This window comes from Mya arenaria, chromosome 3, assembly GCF_026914265.1.
Source record: "Mya arenaria isolate MELC-2E11 chromosome 3, ASM2691426v1".
Classification (NCBI taxonomy): domain Eukaryota; kingdom Metazoa; phylum Mollusca; class Bivalvia; order Myida; family Myidae; genus Mya; species Mya arenaria.
In genome coordinates, this window is record NC_069124.1 from 77,221,563 (window position 1) to 77,233,893 (window position 12,331).

The 12,331-nt window shown below is 33.6% G+C and overlaps 1 protein-coding gene across 1 annotated transcript in view; it reads left to right on the forward strand.

Moving 5' to 3' along the window:
* LOC128227870 (G-protein coupled receptor 4-like) overlaps positions 1–12,331 on the forward strand; it is a 111,412-nt gene that overhangs the window by 21,163 nt on the left and 77,918 nt on the right. The gene's annotated exons all lie outside the window — the stretch shown is intronic.

The window sequence follows — 12,331 nt, forward strand, 5'->3', positions numbered from 1 at the left end:
ACAATGTCAACATCCTATCAAATCAACTGCATAGTTATGATATGTAGCGTTTTTTGCCAATCGGCTTTGTGTAATTTCGTTATGTCGTCCTGGCCTAATGAAATTGAAATATTTACCAAAGATGTCACTGAACAATAAAGCTGAAAAAGTTTTTTTTTCAAGGAAAAGATGACGATGAGTTTATAATAAAGCACTAAAGAGCTTTTGTCGAACAACGTTAAATCTTTGCGCTTGAATTGAAGATCTTGAGCACCGGCACATCCTCAAAGACAAATACGACACTGGAAAGGACTTCTAGCTATAGCTTTCGTTTATGCAAGTAAAGTACACAACGCATTTGTTACAGAATGATGTTGTTTCAATCCAGGGACATTGATTGCTTTCTTTAGAGGTTAATAAATAGCGGAGCCGGGCCATTGCGTGATAATTGGCCCGAGTGTCTCATAACGGCTCGAGACGTAGTTGAGGAACGTTATGAGCACGAAGGCCGATTATCACGAACGGCTCGCCTCCGCTATATATTAACCTCTTTAATATATACGTGTGTTTCTGCGTTTGTGATTGTTTATATTCTAAGTTTACCTGCTCTCTACTTGTATTCATATTACCTTCAAGCTTGACGACGATGTGTAAACTTACTCGCCAAGTAATTTTAGTTTTTGGGAGTACAACATGTTGGGGGAAAGGGCAAATAATATTGTGTTACATATTTTCTCATCAATTTCACTTTTTCAGTTTGAAATCTCCACAACACGTCTATCCGATTTATTTTCTGTACGAATCACTTCCTTCATGTTTTGAATTTAATTTAATAAAAATGAACTCGTAGAAAGAATAACAACTTTATGTACTAAAATACACAAATATCTCGTATTTTTTAAGTCAACATGTATGCAAAGTGTATATTTTGAAGTAAATACAATTCACACAATTAACAGATGAAATGATGATTTTTTCCCTACCATTGCCTCTAAATTTGTCAACAACCTAGCATGGTCTTTATTCTTTACCTGGAAAACGACCTGTCTTCAATCGAATAAGACTGGTCTCTGACAGTGAGGAATGACTGAATACCCATGTATCATAAAACAAGCTCTATAACCAAGAAAAATGTATTTATCCAATGATTATCCGCGCTTCAATGCCCAGTGTAATTTAAAATTGCTTTCGTGTATACACTGTTATTATTTGGAACATAGATGCATTAATAGAAGTTCATTGATAAATGTTCATAACATGTTTGCACTAAAAAATAGGGAATAATAAACTATAAACCAAAATATCACAGAACGGAAATAGAAAATTGACAGCTATACGTTTGCGTAAGGAGGCGTAGAAACGCTCATTTCAAAAAAGGGTTTTCAGATAAATATATAAAATACTTATAAAACTCTGGAAAAATAAGCATCATTGAAACAGAAAATTTGTTGATTTCAGTGTAAGGTCGTATCTAATTTCACTCGTTATCATAGAAAAAAATATAAATTTTAATGACACTCGTGAAATACAATACAAAATAAGCAACTCTCCTCCATAAATTATTAAAAAAGGCCAACCTGTTTCACCTGCTCTAGTGATTAGCCGAATACAACAGAGCAATTCGAATTGCCGTACTACATGCATGGCAGAAATGTAGTACCCTGAATAGTTTAAAACTACAGATACATCCGATCGTTCTAATTCTTTTTATACGTCGAATGCATATTCTGAAATCAGATGGTCTTCAGCAAAACAAACAACATAAACACTATATTTTAACCAAAAGTTGCTTTCCTTTAAACCATGACGGTAAGTTGACGTCATATATATACATTTATTCATACTAGAATGTCCCAATTAGAAATTATATTTTTGAATTTATTCGTTTATACACATGAGGAGTGATATTTTATTTAGCAAAACAGAAATAGAGCAATGTTATATAACACATGTGTAATACAGAAAAAAAGTCGTAAATGCTATAATAAATCAGAAAAAAGGTTAAACGTGTTATGAAGAAGGTTTTATTTAAAAGGTAATCATCATCTACACATTTGTCTATCGACTGTTGGTACATCGAAAGCTAAAGCCTATTTTTTCGTTTATTGACTGGTTATTAGGAGCGGTTTTGCAATATAATGCGTTTAAGTGTCCTACCAGAAACAAATTAATGCGTGATTTCCTATCCATGATTGCACTTCGTCCTCACAGACACTGATGTAATGAGGTTTGTATGCAAATGTGACCAATAAAAGAGTATTATCTAGTTTTCTGTGGTGAAAACTTTATTCATCAGAAAAATCGAATTAAATTCGGTTGATGCATTGTTATGAAAATCTTTCATTAAACCAAAACTGCTATTTAAATTGTTCTTTCTACGGACTTTTTTCATCATGATTTTTTTTCTAAATTAAGGGTTAATAAAATTTCAGCTATCACATACTTTGCCAATTGACATAGTTCCTATCTAAGCGGCCATCAACACATGATTATCAATCGAAGTGCAATAACAATAGGTTTTATTGTGGTTGATATGTAAATGTAACAAATAAATGAGTATTATTTAGTTTTCTGTTGTGGTTTTTTTTATTTATACTTCCGTCAATTCAGAAAACTCGAATTATATAATTAAGTAATTATGCATTTCAAATTGTTTACAAGTACGTGTAATATCGCTGCTTTATTTTAAAATTTGTGTGACTGATTACATGCTACACCATCAAGGCGTCACATATATCGTAAATACAATGAATGTTTAACTAGAATTACCGTGTCACTCAAAGCTGGTTGGGAATTGAAAATGTTAGTTATTACACGCAAACTTCCGCCGATAATTTATTATGTCAATTAGACAATTATATTGTTCTGTATCACTGAATGTTTTTAATGCCAATCACTTATCTATTCTCTCTTATTAGCTGCATATGTGTTAGCAATAATTTGAAAACAATGGCTATTTGATAGCATACTTTGATATGAGTATATGTATATTTAATATTGTAGCTGTTTTTTTTTTTTGTTTAAATTGCAATGTAGTTCTTGTATAATAACTGCGGTGAACTCTCAAAGAATCAACCAATTCTAGGGCAGCACAATGTTTTTTTAATCAATTGTTCTTGAATATATCAGATTATTTTGCGTTAATAATTCGTCAATGTACGCCGAAAACATTTTTCAACTACTTAGTATTTTATGTATCATATATGGACAATAGTTCTTATGCAATTGATACTTAGTGAAAAGCTATGTGGTGCACAAATGTGCCCATTTATAGCTGAGGTCACTAACAAATATTTAATTGATTTTTGGAGGAGGCAAAATATTTGTGACCGTCTAAGAGAATTTCAGAAAGGAAACAAGATGCTAGGTCATAGTTTCTTTTGGTACATAATGCGTAGGTCACACGCAACTAATAATTTACGTGTGATCAGTAAATGATGTAGCGATAAAACCAGTTACTGAGAGCCGTTAAACTAATTATAATAGTAGTATTAAATGGAGGTCGTAGTGTAGATATTGATTTCTATTACGTGCATAAATCATATATGCATTATTTAATTACTGGCGTATAAAACACTTTTTTAACAAAATAATAACACTCTTTATGCACTTACAAAGTCATGCATTTTACTGATCTTTTCTATTCACTATCCATCTAATTTAGCTATGTGTCTTTCTCATTTGAAACGCATAGATTACACGGGGGCCATTTGAGTTAAACTCTTAGAGTGCTGAATGCGGCAATGTCTTGATTATTATCGATGGTTTGTTGAAAAAAAGCGAAAATAAAACTGACTACAGAGAAACTAAAAACCCTATGTTCTAATGGCAATATCAGAATTTTAAATTTGCGATAAGATGTAAACATTCACAGAGTAAGACACTTAGCTATCCTGGTCAATATTTCTACTTTTATAAATGATCAAGCAGCAACAACAACACTAAAAGCCGTTTTTCAAGGTTGTTATCTTGGTGATTAATGGTTGGTCTCGAAAGTGTTGTACACGTTCAGATTTCAAGGTTAAACCAACTGTTACGTTTGTAGTCTACTTTAAGGTAACTAAAACTTAAGTCTTAAGCTAACATTAAGTATGAACACTTGCAAAGAATACTTATAATATCTCACGAATGGAGTAAAGCTTAGTGTTATGAACATCTCATATTAAATCATTTTCAATCTACACGTTTATATGAAACAAAATTGTCACAAACTGTTCCACTGCTACTTTGTCGAAAAAAATATGGAGCAGCTGTGCCTTCTGCATACTTGTAAACATCTGAGTAGAAAAATGTTTTATTTGATAATTTTATTAAACGAAAATATTTTGAAAATGAGAGAATACGAAACTGTGTAAGAACCTTTTTACTGCAGGTTGGCTATGATTTCGTTTCAATGTTGTGCAAACTGTGGTGTTAGGAGCTTTTCTCCCGAATCGGACTTGCATATTTTTTGAGATCTGCTAGTATTTCAAGTACACTTCGTTGCTAACACACACATAAAGAACGTTCTGACGCATGCAAATATAACTGTTATGTGTTTTACTTACGGAGGAATACATCAACACTAATAAGCACTTCTTAAATAAGTAAAACGCACATTCATGTATTTGTAAAACCGGTGGCGCTCTTTATCTAGTGATTGTGCTCTAAAAGTGGTGGCGCTTATATGTTTTGCGCCACAAGTAAGATAATAATTTAACGCCTTTGGAATGAATACAAATAATGGTTGCTATATTTATCATACATTGTAATGTTTGATGTACCCACAAGTTGCGGAAACAATACTACTAGCTGTACGCGAATTGGATGCTCAGGAACTATCATAGGGCTAAGGAAGACATTAACTGCTTTAAATGTAGATAGTTGCAAATAACTCTATAAAACATCACTCTGGTTTGAATTTCTATTTTACTGTTCGTTTGTTGAATAAAGATATCTTTTACAGGGCGCTAAAATTTGCTGGCATAGCCCTCACTGTAGGCTATCCAGGCAAAACCATTATTACAACAGTATTTTAACCACGACTGCACAGTTATTCTTTCTTCGGTGTATTTCAAATTCGTTTACAATCGTTTTGTACGTTATAAGTTCACAAATGTAAACGCCAAAGCTTAGAACAATCAATAGACGAGAAAATGAAAAAAACAACAACAGGAAAGTAAAACGACTAGTGTGTTATTTTCTGGTCCATCAGAAATTTCTAATTATGACCTTCCTTGATAAAGCTAGTTTCCTGCGTTTGCAAAAATTTGTGGTGCTTTTACCTTTGTGTCCCTCGTTCAGTGTGGCTTTGGTCCCTTCATTACAATTTTCGTCCAAATAAGGTTTATATTTGAATTATTGACTTTAGGGTTTTCGTTGAAGGTCTCATTGTATAAACGGTGGTTCCTTGAAACTATAAAAGCTTTTCAACCGGTGCTGCGGGACACTGTCAGACTCGTGTCTAGTTGCTGTCAATGATCTCGCCAAGAATGGATATATTTTGATTACTGTTCTGTTTTATGTTTCCAATTTAACCATTTGTAATACCAATGCTAGTGATGCTTTTGAAACAGAAGTATACTACTTTTAAATGAAAGTAAATAATCTGTACAATGCACATTGCCAATCGTATAATGGAATTAACACGATGCCGCATTTTAAAGTGCATTTGCAAGGGATGATTAAGCGGGAGAAGCATGGTTAATCGTGATGAAAATAATAAATATATATTTAAGTGATCCATTGGTAGGTTTATAAAGTGAAATTATAGCCATTTTTATTCATAGTTTGTTCTTGAAGACTCCATGATGGCATATAAAACTAAGAATTTGTGGGGATTTTTTCCAAGGGAAGTCGAGCGTATAATTTAGACAATTTCTGTAGAAAATTTCATGCTATTTATTCGCTGTATTGCGACATATGGTCTCTCGATGACTGACTTATATTGCGGGAGCCTCTGTAGAGGGCCGTCGTTAAATATTTGACAACTAACCTTTTCACACTGTAGTCTTAATTGCATTAAGAGTATCTTATAACATATTTGATACACATTTCAATTTACTTTATCCAGAAAATTAGGATGAAATCCGTCTCATATCGTTAATAATCGATTTTTAATAATATTAGCGGGTACCAATTGGGCCAATAGCAGTTAAATGTTCTTGGTGTAAGGCGACTCCTGACACGTGAACCCTCCAAGTTATTCTTCATAAATCATTACAAGGAATTTGCTCCCGAATTTGTCTGCGTTAAAAATACGCAGTTTGATAAAGCTTGTCCATCCAGTTCTGCATATTGGCATTATTTGAGTCGTGACTTTTCTATTTTGGAATCGTTTATTGCCGTACTGGTGATTTGTGTTGTGTGTTGATATAGCATTTCATTTAAGATAAATACACAAATGAACTGTTGTCTTTGTCAGCGTTGCGATATGATGTAAACGGTGCACCATGACATACGCTGTGGTGTTCCTTTATCTGAAGGCTCTTATAATTATTATGGAAACCTATGCATCCGAATATTAATATTTTATAGACGGTAGCATATCATAAGAGATCGATGACCTCACTTCCGAATGTCATAGCTACAAAAAGCCCATGTTTCCAGTAGCAAAGTTTTAAGTATTTGATCTTTGTAATTTGATGAGACATTATTTTACAAAAAGCCGAAGTTACAATTTTTGTAATTACAATTTCTAAAGGTTCAGCATTTTCGCTTCTCAGTGTGAGGTGTCCAATCATTGCTCGACATTTTGATGACATGATGCAACACCATTTTCTCATTTCAGTATTTATTTAGTTAGTTGTGACTCACTTTTATGATTTTAGTGATGTAAATTTCCGAAACAGTCAATATGCAGCTTTGGTATTTTGAAGTGAGGCCATCGATATGCATTAATATTTTTGAATCAAGAGTCTGTTGTGTTAGTTCTGTATATTCATGCCGCATTGGCGCAAGAAGGTCAGCACATCGTCCGAGCGGCTCGTTTTAAGTCTGGCATTGAAGTTGAACGTTAAATAATAACAGTATTACAGTACAGTGTAGTAATAGTAAATAAATGCTGTGTATAAGTTTTCGAGTCGTATATTGATTTTCTGGTGTCCACTTTTGTTGTGAAAAGATATAGCATTCTATTTAAGATGAGTAAACGTTTGCAATGTGGTATTTGTCGGCCTTGTGATGTGAGGAAATTTGTTAAAGTGGCTCATTCTAAGTCTTGCAATGAAGTAAGATTTTTTTATAATAACAGTATTTTAAGGCAATTTGGAGATAGTAGTTATAGTAAAAATATATTGTGTTTTTTCGCTACAAAAATAACATTATTTACATCAACTCAGATAAAGGATTAATGTTTTTGTTTTTGTGAAGTGCAGACACGATGGCGCTGTATTGAAATAATGTGCCATATGCTGGTGTTTGTAAAGCAAGAAAACGTGAGTTTTTCGAATGCTTTAAGTTAAGTAACACACACAATATATGTATTGCCGATTAACGTTATGCCTCGTAAACATGTATACCTTTTAGATAAACAACGGTATAACTGAATTGTTTTCTTTCTTGAATGATGCAAGATTCGCGAAGCAGAAAATATTGTTTCGTTTAACAAAACGAAACGTATTCGGCCATATTTAGTATATGTAATGAAGTTAAATCCTATCATGTCAGTCTTACTGTAAAAGACGTAAGACATTCTCGGAATATATGCCATGCTATTACATAGGGTTGAATTTTGACTAAAAAATTATTTACTGTCTTGCTGTCTGACTCATTAAATTGAGTACATGCATTTTTCTTTATTATATTATTTTGCCAGTTATGACAAAAATAGAAATACATTTTGATTTTGTACAAGTAAATTCATTGTACGAGGTTCTGCAGTGTCCCACTGTGCTCGTCAGGTACCATGAACAAGAAAAACAACAACAACACAATGCCGTGTTGTTAGTTCGTTATTACCCCCGTCGAGGAAAACGGTTAATTGCCATCTTCAAGGCGTTTTTATAGGTGTACAGAGTTTCCTCAAATCCCACTTAATCGTAAACGTGCAATTAAGTGGTAATTTAGCAGTCTGACATCATGGCTTCAGTAGATACATTTTCTCACTATAACGTGTTCTGTGTTCGACCCGACATAAGATATAGTGTTATAAGAACTTCATATTTAACGTCAACAATCGAAACTACAAGGACAGGCACAGCCTAACAAGTAACAAAGTTCCCATATAAAGTCACACGGATCATCGCCAAGAAGCGGTGAACAATGCCACAAGATAAAAATGTCTAAGACAATAACGTCAAAAGGCAATAGGTCACAAGAAAATAACGTTAGAAGAAAATAAGGCACACGACAATAACGTCAAATGACGATAACGTCACAATGAAACAGGACCACTCGGTTTGAGCTTTTAGATGCAGCGTCTGGATTCATATCACGTTTACTGATACAGTATACTATATAATAAGTATTTAGGTATCATTGTGCATACAAACTAGTTATATGTAACTCCATCGAATCGAAGTTTCCTTTATATATTAAGTGCAGAATATACACTTACTATCAAGCAAGAAAATCTGTAATGTACCTTTAGAAAAGCTTTTTTGTTGCACTTCATATGTTTGTCGAATCGACAGATCCTAAAACACAATTTTGAACAAGGAGGTATTTATCACAATGAATTTGTGAACAAAGAATTCATTAGAAATTAGTTATATATTTTATGAGAACTACTTATGGCACGTATGATGCACATTGTGTTTTCTTAACCTTTGTTGGATGGAAGCGATCAGATAAGCATTGACATTTGAAACTATTTGATTTTTTTGTGTGTGGGCCAATGACAATATAAAATTTTCTTTTTATTTAATTCACGTAGATCGATTCTAACGAATACAACAGAACTCTTTCATAGTGTATATTCCAGACGGTCTATTTCAACACAAAGGCGTACTCGTTAAACTAGTGTCAGTGTTAAAAGCATTTACTTGGTGTTTGCAATTTTTATGTAGGCCAATGACAATCGAGGATTTTTTTTTCTATTTATTAACTTAACGTAGATCGATTCTGACAATTGCACCCCAAACCACCAAATAAGTTAGAATCCAATTTTGACGATCTAAAGATAAAAAGGCGGGCAGCCTGCGGCCGAGGTGCGCCCGCTCTATTATCTGTAGACCGCAAAATATGAACTTTAAAATTAACGTTATGTTTTGTGAATAATGCACCTATTTAGGAGATCTACAATTGTACTGGCGTTTTAGGACAACGTGGTGCAAAGTATATGTATTTGTTAAGTTAATAATTTGGTTACACATTAAATGGCTTCACGCAAATAATCGAACGCAAAATTAACAACAGCAATTTGATCCTTAGCCTTATATTGAGTTGTCGCGCAACCGAGATCGTGACAAGCAGTTCTTAGATATATATTTTCTACTTTCCGCCCTACACATTGAGTCGACAAATTGGCAATTGCGCGAGTTTTTTTCCTTGTCGTTCGAATCTCTTAGCGCGATAATCTGTCGTTAGCCAGTTCAAATTTAATCGTTTCGTGCTTAATCACATTTGCTTTGCAACACTCGAACATGTGTTGCTTTATTTCTTTTTCAGGTACATTCAGCTTAGAGTATTTTTCATGACAAATGTTACCTGTAAATATTACGAACACAGCATGTTGTCAAACAGCAAATGTGCAAGTATTAAGAATCATATTTTTCTAATTCTTGTAACTGCGTGCGACCATTACAATAAATGCATTTCTAACTATATAGACCATTTGCAAAATTGTGTATATCCACAAAGCAAAGAAGTAACGCCCTTTGTGTCCTATATTCAGGCGATATCTTTTTGTGTATCAGTCTTTTTCTATTAATTTACGGTTTCATTTGATAAAGTATATTATTTTAAAAGTGTACTTTATGAATCATATACACATTCACTGTTAGAGCCGAACAACTGATTCAAAATAAGTACAATCCCTTATACGTACATTTATTTGAATAAAAACATCAAGATTTCAAGAATGTTGTCTGTATGTTAAATATATATTTAAGAAACAAAGCAGCTTTTGACCTTGGTAAATATCTGACAAACATGCTGAAATTGAGATTGAAATTGGAAGTACTTTGCGAGCAAATATGTAAGTAAACTGTCGACATGATACACATGTTAACCTTGATGTATTGACCGCGTTGAAAAATTGTTTCTATATAATATGTTCTAGCATTATTGCTAATCTTCATCTATAAAGAACCCTTAGAATTGATTTGACCAAGAAAATACCTTTGATTTGCAACACTCGAACACGTGTTGCTGTATCTATTTTCCAGGGAGTACGCCACATCCAGCTTAGAATATAATTTAATGACAAATGTTACCTGTAAATGTTATGAACACAGTATGCTGTTAATGTTACGAAAACAGTATGCTGTCAAACATCAAAGGTGCAAACATTAAGGATCGTATTTACTGCGTTCGACCATAAAATAAATGCATTCCTAACTATTTAGACCATTTTCACAATTTTGAAAATCAACAAAGCAGAGGAGTAACGGCATCCTTGTAATATATGTAAGTGATAACTTTCTCTGTATCAGTCCTTTTCTTCTTATTAATAATTTCATTTGAGAAATAATGTTATTGTCGAGCCCGCTTGCGGTAAGCGAGACACAGTTTTCACAAAGGCTGTTCCGTGTAAATGCTGGTAACCGTGTGTCCGTGCGTCCGTGAGTGGGTGCGAGCGTCCGTCCGGACTGAAACTGTCCGGGACATAGCTTTACCACATATTACATGAAATTCAAAAACATACTATGAAAGTTCACTACGATGAGGCAGCTTGTCTCATACAAGACCCAATTTTGTACCTCGAAGATTAAGGTCACACTTCAAAATGTGAACTGTTGATAGGACTGGTCTGGACTTCACCTGGTCCTGAGGGCAGTTTTTTCGCCATGCATGAAAGGATTTAAAAAAATGCCGTGGGGGTTCATCATGCTTAGGCGTAGTGTCGCATGTTTGATATATTGTTCAACTCCATGTTATTCCATATTGTAATTGCACGGAAGAGCAATATGTCTCTGTTAAAGTCTCTTTCTACGGGCTCGACATGTCATCATTTGATGTTTAGTTGTTATAATTAAGTTTTAAATCTCATAACCATCAAAAGTTATTGGAAAATCAGATACTTCTACTGGGATGATATTCATTTTTCATATAGACTTAGAGTGAATTTTGCGGATTCCTTTTTAATCATTTGATAAAAAGATATTTTTTTTGTATTGCCTGGTGCTTGTAAAGCAAGGCTGTAACTGGTTAACGTTTCTGGTTCATGTTATATCAATCACAGTGGAATATTCGGATGTAACTTCTTCTCGTATTTGCTAAAGTAATTGCGTGTCATTTTAGCCCTTTATGGTCGTAACCACTACACGCAGCGGACCCTGAATTTCATCAAATGAGCCTCTGATATTCCTCATTTCAGAAAGACAAAAATGTAATTCAGTATGAACTAGGAAAACAATACTTAGTGTTTTTCCTCTGCCTTCATATTTGTAAACAACGTAAACTTAGATGGATTCTGGTCAAATGGCGTAATGCGCGAATGGAAGGTTTTTCCGTATGACGAGCAGCTTCGTTCTGGAATTGAACTCTACTAAATAAAACTATGGAAAAAACAAACCAACACGGGAACTAGTTTATTCCTTAATTAGCAAAGGCATTCAAATTTACCGAAAATATTTGAATTTTGTGTGTCACTTGTCTTATTAAGCCAGTTATTGTAAAATTACGGGGTCTTTTTTATAGTACCCGACGATATGTCCCTTAATGGCATATGACGCGTGTTTAGTGTTTTGTCGTCACATTCAAACCTCTGGCAGTATTGGCCAATTCTTGTAAAAACTTGACAAACGAACTTTAAACACAACAACAAGTTGTAGGCAAAAAGTTTATTATTATATTTATCAGCAACAAAACATCGAATATTCGCATACCGATTTTGATATTCGAATATCAAACGTTTGATCGAATATTCGAATATTCGAATATTCGTTTGCATCCCTAGTTATTATGCCTCGTGTATACTGAACACTTCATATCATTATTTAAAATTACGCATAAATATATATGTGGAAGATCGGCATTTGATAGTTAAAATATAAATATAACAAGACTGTGGCCGTGAGTTATTTATTGATGAAGTATTTGCTGATAAACCTTTAGACTATAATATTGGAGAGCTTCCATCCCCAGTAAATTCCGTTGTGTTTTAATGCATGTTTAATGGGGTAACCCAATATTTATTGGTACGCGATTTATTGAAGAATGTGTTATTCTTTGGTTTTGTTTATTCAGGCGTATTTTTTTTTTTTTTTTT